The sequence below is a fragment of the Saccostrea cucullata genome, unplaced genomic scaffold (genome assembly GCF_032062105.1).
Source record: "Saccostrea cucullata isolate Sc308-1 unplaced genomic scaffold, CSIRO_AGI_Scuc_v1 ctg11104, whole genome shotgun sequence".
NCBI classification, from domain to species: Eukaryota; Metazoa; Mollusca; class Bivalvia; order Ostreida; family Ostreidae; genus Saccostrea; species Saccostrea cuccullata.
In genome coordinates, this window is record NW_026923722.1 from 1 (window position 1) to 7,873 (window position 7,873).

Genomic DNA, 7,873 nt, shown 5'->3' on the forward strand with positions numbered 1-7,873 from the left:
CCGATATGTGTTATTTAAATGAACTTGAGCTTGAACAAAAGATAGTAATCTCAATATTTCATTAGTACAATTACAAGGAACTGACCAGTTAATACTCAATTTGTATTTAATTGGACTTTTAATTTCAAATGAACTCGATCCCTTTAGTGAATATATAAAACATTCATTAGTATTTGTGCTTAGGTTTTATTTGGTGATAAAATCTTTACACATGTGCGTCTTATATACTCCAAAATTTCTCAAATAAATGTTTTAGAAAACAAAAATTCCCCAAAATGTAAGAAAACAAGATATGAATCATTACTTGACATTACAACACACCTTTGATTAATTAATCATCTAATACATGTATATGTTTTGTCCTCAACCATATGCATACAAAACAGTTCAAGATCGATGGCTTATGATTAAAGTAAATGTCAACAAATAAACAACTGAATTGCTATAGATAATTTACCTATTTAATTGAAATATATACATAGGATTTCCCGTTATTTGTAGTTGGATATGATTTTTATCCAACGAGTTGTGTGATTTTTATCCCCGAGCCTTGGCGAGGAGATAAAAACATACAAGGAGCTGGATGAAAATCATATCCAACTACAAATCATAGGAGATTCTTTTTATCCCATGTTTAATGCTTAACAACCGATGTTATACACTGGTTTATATAGCACTCCACTTTATTTTATTTCATCACGCTAACGCAAAAACCATTGTGACGTCATAACTGCACTTTAGTGTGGGATACGAAAAATTTATCCAATGGGTCATATCCACGGGATAAAGGGGTAAACATGGGATAAAATTTGATATTAAAGTTTAAACCGTTCATATATTTCAGCAAAACACCTCAATTCTGTAAAAGAAATAATAAGAACCAAATTATTTTTTTAGAAAGAAAGACAGAGAAAGAAAATGTAACCTTCGGTATGTGTTGCAATAGAATTTAATACTGACTTAATTAATAAACAGAAATTCATCGTTTGTATTCAGACAGAGTTTATAAAGACCAATAGTAAGATCAACACCTTTGTGTCTGAACAATATCAAAAGTAAGTTCATGCAATGTAGGTCAGAATTAAAATTCAATCAACTTCAGTGTTGATTTCAGCACATTGTAAAAGGGTATAATTCATACAATATCTACTGTCGTAATCAATATAAATTTATTTTTTCAATGGTTCATGTAGCTGAATAGATGAGAAGATAATCAATAGCACCGTTTTGAATACTAGATAGCTTTAAATTAATATCAGTCTCTGTGTTTCATTGAAAAAATAAATCATTCACAAACAGATCTGAAATGTGCCAATGTTTCTTTTTAATTTTATCGAAGAGAATTCCACTGCATGAAAAGTCGCGTTTAATATAATTTAATAAATTCGTTTACTCCAGTAAATTTCTTGTACATGTATTGAATTTAATATATGTATAACGGTAAATTTTACATGAGATATATTGTGATATAATTAAATACAGTTTTCAAATAAGTATAATCATATTTAATGCAAAATACGTCGAGAATAATATAGTTTAATTGAGATAATTATACGTCCCGTTTAAGAATATCGACATGTAAAAGTAAATATGCTTATACTTAAAGTTTAAGTACATTTTTGGTATTTTGAATATGTCATAAATAATTCTTTATACCTAATGTAAACTTATGTTGAAACATTTTTGAAAAAAAAAATATTTAGGCACCCTATTCATTTTAATTTATTTATTTCTCATTTTTATTTATTTAACCCTTATGTAGATTTTTCAAAACTGTGGAATATAACTTAGTTTTTTCTCTATCGACTACCATTGTACTACAATTACATCGGGATCGAAGTCGGGCTCGAAAAGCAATTTATTTAAAAACAACACACCGCGCCGAAATTCAATTTTTTGGAGAGTTCCACGCAGCCATGTTGAACTTGATCATGATGTTGTACGGGAGGAAGGGGCGAAAGAGAGTTACTCGAAAAGGAGAAGCATGATAAACTTTGGATGGAATTTATGTTTTAACAGAAGATGAAGACATTTACGACCCTGTTTAGCGGTAGGAACAATGTACAAAATTTTATCATTTGTCGTTGAATGAATAATTGCCTCTGCTACTGATAATGTTACTGTTCCTTAGTCTGGGCTGTACACATAAAATGTCTGGCAGTAAAAAGGTTTGGGCAAGCGCTATTTACATTTTGTAATAATTATTTAACACTTTTAACCATCTAACTTAAAGATGGATTTTAACCAGAATTTTCTCGTTTGGGATTGGTTTCAGAATTTTTGTCACCAAAGTGTTCTTCTGTTCAGCATTTACAGAGAGTGTTGTACAATGTAATAAATTATTTATTTGTTTCTTAATGCCTACTCAAGAATATATTGAGCACTTATTTTGATTATTTAAATAGTTGCAGTGTGGACTGTGCCTGATACGAATACCCATAACGCCGGCTATGTAGACAGCTTGTGAAAATGGTGAGAACCATACCGCTTAAATTTTCTATTATCACAAATAAACAATGTTTTATTAACTTGTATCTTTATGCATAAGAGTATAAAAAAATATTGCAACAACTTGAAATGCTATATACCAAGTAGACAATACGAGGTTTATATTCTTATTTTCCTTATCCTAAAAATACAATAGCAATGGATTCTGAGCTCTGCATAATTTTTTACGTTAAATACGTAAGCATTCATGAATTATTAAAAATAGCTATCACATTCCAGGGGCTGACAAATAGATTTTAAAGGCACTTGCCCAAGGGCAAGTACATGGTCAAAATTCACTTGCCCTACCTGAATTTTTGCCTGCCCTACCGTTAACTTATACTGATTTATAAATATATATAAAAAAATACTGAGTAGAATATTGGCATACATATTTATTTTATTTTTGATAATTGATAAAGTCACTTGCCCACGGGCAAGTGGTTGATAAAATTTCACTTGCCCAACCCCAAAAATTCACTAGCCCCGGGCGTCGGGCAATGGGATTTGTCATCCCCTGCATTCTATGATGCACAATTATGCATGCATTATTTACAGGAATCCAAATGCTCACAAGAAATGACAAAAGCAGTATGAAGATTAACACAACGGTAAGATTTCTTAAATTTTCTGATAAGATCAATAAAATCACATGAATTGATTTATTTTAGCTCACCTGAGCCATTTTAAGACCCGAGCGAGTTTTGTGTTCTGTGTCTGGTATTCGTCAGTCATCTATAAACTTTTCAAATTTTTACATTCATGAGAATTATTCCTAGTTTGAATAAAAATCCCTGCAAGATACATCTTTTCTTTCAGAAATTGTGCCAGAAAAGTTTGAAGTAGCTATGGGAATGATCAACATTGAACTTGCTGAGGCTCTCTTCCTGAAAGTGACTTGACCAGATATTTGGCTACCAAGTATGAGGTACGAACTAATCATTTGTTGTACAACTTATTGTGTATGAGATTGCCACCATTTACTGGAAGTTTGCATTTTTTGTCCACTTTAAAAACTTGCTATCTACAGTGTAAGTTGTTAATATATTTTACTTTATGTTAAATCACTTGTTCATTATCCCAATAACTTGCATGTTAAATGCAGTAGATGCTAAGTTTACTCTTAAATTCCATGTGTTCCGAGTATGTACACCCATTTGATATCATGTTTTGTCGTCTCTAAATTTAATATAATACATATCATAATATGTACTAGATCACAAAGTTTGAGGATTTTATTATTGTATGAATGTTATCTACTTGCTCTATATCATAAATACATCTTTTTGTATATTTTTTCTACGAGATGCCATACCTGCTTTTAATTTTCATATTTTTTTTTATCCATAGTATCTTTCTGCTACATTTAATAAAATATCGTGGAGGAACATGAAGAAAAGGGCTGCGCACCTCAACATATTCAAGGTAAGCAGGTAAATACATTGGTAAATTGCTAAAAAAAAAAAAGATGGCAAAAAGTCACCAGTCCCCAATTTACATGTACTTCCACAAATTCTGCAGCTTGCTGCTGTGAAACTATATATATGTGTGTCTTAATATGATAAATGCTGTAAATGCTATTCTTTGCATTTTCCTAAACTTTGTAAATCTTCAAATTCCATGTGCTCGGACTACGGTACCATTATGTATGTTTCATATCATATTTTGTCGTCTATAAATTTGATCTATACATATAATTATATGTTTTTTTTTATGCAATTCACTTAACTAGATGACACAGAGAATTTTTTTCATTGTGTAAAATGTTTCCTCTTGCTGTAGTCATGTTAGTCATAAGTATACCCTGTTTGTATATTTTTTCTCCTTTTTTGTATATTCTTTCTATGGAGAGCCACACCTGTTATTAACTTTTCATATTTTGTTTATGACAGCTTTTTACCATATCCATAGTATCTTGCTGCTAAATGAAAGAATTAGTGTGGAGGAGCAGAGAAAAGGGCACCATAACATGTTCAAGCTTAAGCAGGTAAAATGATCCAAAAAAAAAAAGATGGTGAAAAAATTCATTAGACCCAAATTTACACGCTTCGAAATCTGTAGCTCGCTGGCCTGAAATTATAGATAATTATCTGTCGTTATTACCCAGATTTGAAAAAATGGCATATCTTTTGTAGTCTTCTGTAAATTTTTAATTAAGCAAAATTGAGCTGTGTTTCCTCTAGGTCAAATGATAATTTTAAAATCAACTCAGATTTTGTTTTTACTATTTAATATATGCAATTGCATAAATCCGGAAGCACACATATAATATGTATATATAGGCAAATGGGTATTTATTTTTTATGTTTATTGTAGGAATTAGGAGCTAGGTGTGCTTCTACAGAGCTGAAAACTTCTTGGCATGAAGAGAAGAAGAAGCGAGAAAAAGCAGTTTTAAATATTGATTACATCTTCATAGTACAAAAAATGATTCTAAAGATAATACTATCTATGAAATTAGAAAGCTGAAGTTGCGTTCTGATGAATGTGAGAATGTCTTCAAAGAACAGGACACCAAAAGTGCCATTCTCAAATCAAAGCACTCTAAAAGGCAGAGCATAAGAAGAACTAGGACAAATAAAGTATCTAAAAGAGTCAAACCTATGGATGTATTAATTGAACAGAGATGGGCTATTAGAGATGAAATATCTGAGTTGCTACTGTTTTGCACAAATTCAATGTTAGATAAGAAAAATATACCTAGTGTTGTATTTTTGACAGTGAAAGTTTTTTCTTATGCTTGATTACAGATTAAAACTGTTATGTATTTTATTGTTTAAACATTTATTGGTCTGCCATCACATACATTTTAATCTTGATTTATATATCACATATATGTACAAGTCTAACTTAAATAATAAGTGCATGGACATTATTGTGGAAAAAATAAGACAATCATGATCAAGGGTAGTCTGAAAGAGCTTTGCTGGCAGTAAGTTGCAGATCTTGATACCCAAGTAAGAGAAAGGTGGCGTCTCTGACCGATCCTTTTGCTGTTGCTTGTGGGCGAGTGAGGCTTCTCTGTCAGTGGCTTAGTGAGTCATAGATGTAAAAAATAGAATAGGCAAATGAGGTAGAGACATTTCTCAGTAAAAAAGGGGTAAATTGTGATTTTAATAAATATTACAATTGATATTGCAAGAGTAAATAAATGAGAATTGCAAAAGAGTAAAATATTAATTTGTTTCCTTCCATTTGAAGTAAGAGAGTTTATGAATTATGAGTTATGGAATTGTAATTAAGGCTTAAAAAATTGTTAAATATACTTTTACATATGTTTATACAGGACTTTTATATGTGCATGTTTCAGAGCTCATTTTCGATATTTTAAAGCAAAGTTGAAATTATCACTATTGAAATGTTTTGCTGTCCAATGTAACGATTTAATGAGGATATGTTATATTACAATCATCATGCAATAAACCTAGCAGTTGGAACAAAAATGAGCTTTATGTATTGTAAACAAATTTAAGCTGCTATTGTTTTGTGTTATTGTGATACTTTTTCCTTAATTTGAATTGACATAACCAAATGATATAAAGGATTTTTTTGGGTCTTGTATTTTTCACAGTCAACATTAAGTATTTTTCAAGTTGAACTTGGATAATTAGTGCATGGACATCTATTGTTGAAATACTTGGGAAACAATATAAGGGTGGTCTAAAAGAGCTTTGCTGGCAGTAAGTTGCAGATCTTGATACCCAAGCAAGAGAAAGGTGGGGTCTCTGACCGATCCTTTTGCTGTTGCTTGTGGGCGAGTGAGGCTTCTCTGTTAGTGGCTTAGTGTGTCTTATTAAAATGTACATGTAAAAAGAATGGACAACTTTTATTCTTTTTATGCTAAGTATGATATAATTTATTGTGGGAAATTGAAAAGCCATTTACAACCCATGCAGAAGTTTTAATAGGGGCAGTTTCAGTCAGATTTTGCAGTCTTTTGGAGTCCAGAATGACTACATTTTTTACCTGTTGTGTTCTGATTTATTGCGGATTTGATTTTTACATACAATACTATTCTTATATTATTTATAATTACTTCAGTATATTACTTACTACTAGTATGTAGAAATTTACTCCATTATAATTGAGCTACAATCATGATTGCAAATTTTTAAATTCTGACTTTTAGGCTTAAATTTGAAATATTTTGTACTTTGTTAGAAGTCATTGTTTGTACACTATTGAGATAACATCTAATAAAATTGAATGAGAAATGGATTTGTGTAAGATTGTAAAATACTTGCCAAAAAACCCACAATTGTAAACCATACAAATTATTGATGGAATAAATGTAAAATAAAAATATTATGCAATTATAATATAATAATGTTAAATTTCATCAAATACAACCTTAAATCTTAATTATATGGGAAGGTTTAATCCGTACATTTTCATCACATATACAAGAGATTTAATATTAGTTTATGAAAGAATAAAATTTGCACGTATTAGTAAGTTTACAATTCTCCGTATATAACTTTATTTTTGGAAGTATTATAAAGTAAAGTGTGAATTTAACAAAAAATAATGAGGTAAAGATCTACGTTAAATTCTATTAAACGAACAAATTTAATGTGACCGTAAAACTTAATTTTATGGCCATGTTTAATAATAATTATACGTTTTGTATATTAGAGGTATAATAATTGTTTACGGCAGACTAAAATCCGAACGTATTAGTAAGTTTACAATTTTCCAAACTTTATTAAATTTGTTCTTTTAATTTTTCATTAAACTCGTATTAAATGCTAATTATTTTCTAACATTTACGATCCCACAATATGTTATAATATGCATTTAAACATTAAATAATCGCAGCATTTAAATCACATTTAAGGTAAAATTAAACCCGACTTTTCATGCAGTGTTCCGTTTAATTTTTTTTTTATGTCTGTTTTCCTTAATTCATTCAACAAAGCTGCACGTGTAATACGAAAATATTGATAGAAATCGGTAAATACCGTCGCCGTGCTGTGGTCTTCAACTTAACATTCAGATATACATGTATCTACGACGTAAACAATGGTAATTCCCATTCCTACGTAGATAGGATATATTATGGTGAGCTTGAGACACATCTGTTTCATACTTGGACATTTTTCTTAAAAAAAAAACGTTAATGGTAATCTCTCATGTTATATGATGAGTTTAACTTTTCTATCGTCAACCTCCTTTACTGATGCAGCAATATACCTTCAGAACCTGCATAAGGACTGTATATATCTTAGTTGATTCGACACGCAAGGGTATGTTCTACGTAAGAACAATGCATACAAAAACACGATTGATGGCTTTGGATTTTAGTAAAAGTCAGCAAATAAACAATTATATTACCATAAATAATTTACTTATTTCATTGAAATATATACCGTATAACGGGTAATTT

General features: G+C 30.2%; 1 long non-coding RNA gene across 1 annotated transcript; it reads left to right on the forward strand.

Moving 5' to 3' along the window:
• The first annotated feature begins 1,487 nt into the window (after positions 1-1,487).
• Positions 1,488-3,406, forward strand: LOC134264750 (uncharacterized). The gene is made up of 4 exons (XR_009991608.1): positions 1,488-2,050; positions 2,406-2,472; positions 3,046-3,098; positions 3,307-3,406. It is a non-coding gene; the product is annotated as an uncharacterized LOC134264750 (long non-coding RNA).
• The last annotated feature ends 4,467 nt before the right edge of the window (positions 3,407-7,873 follow it).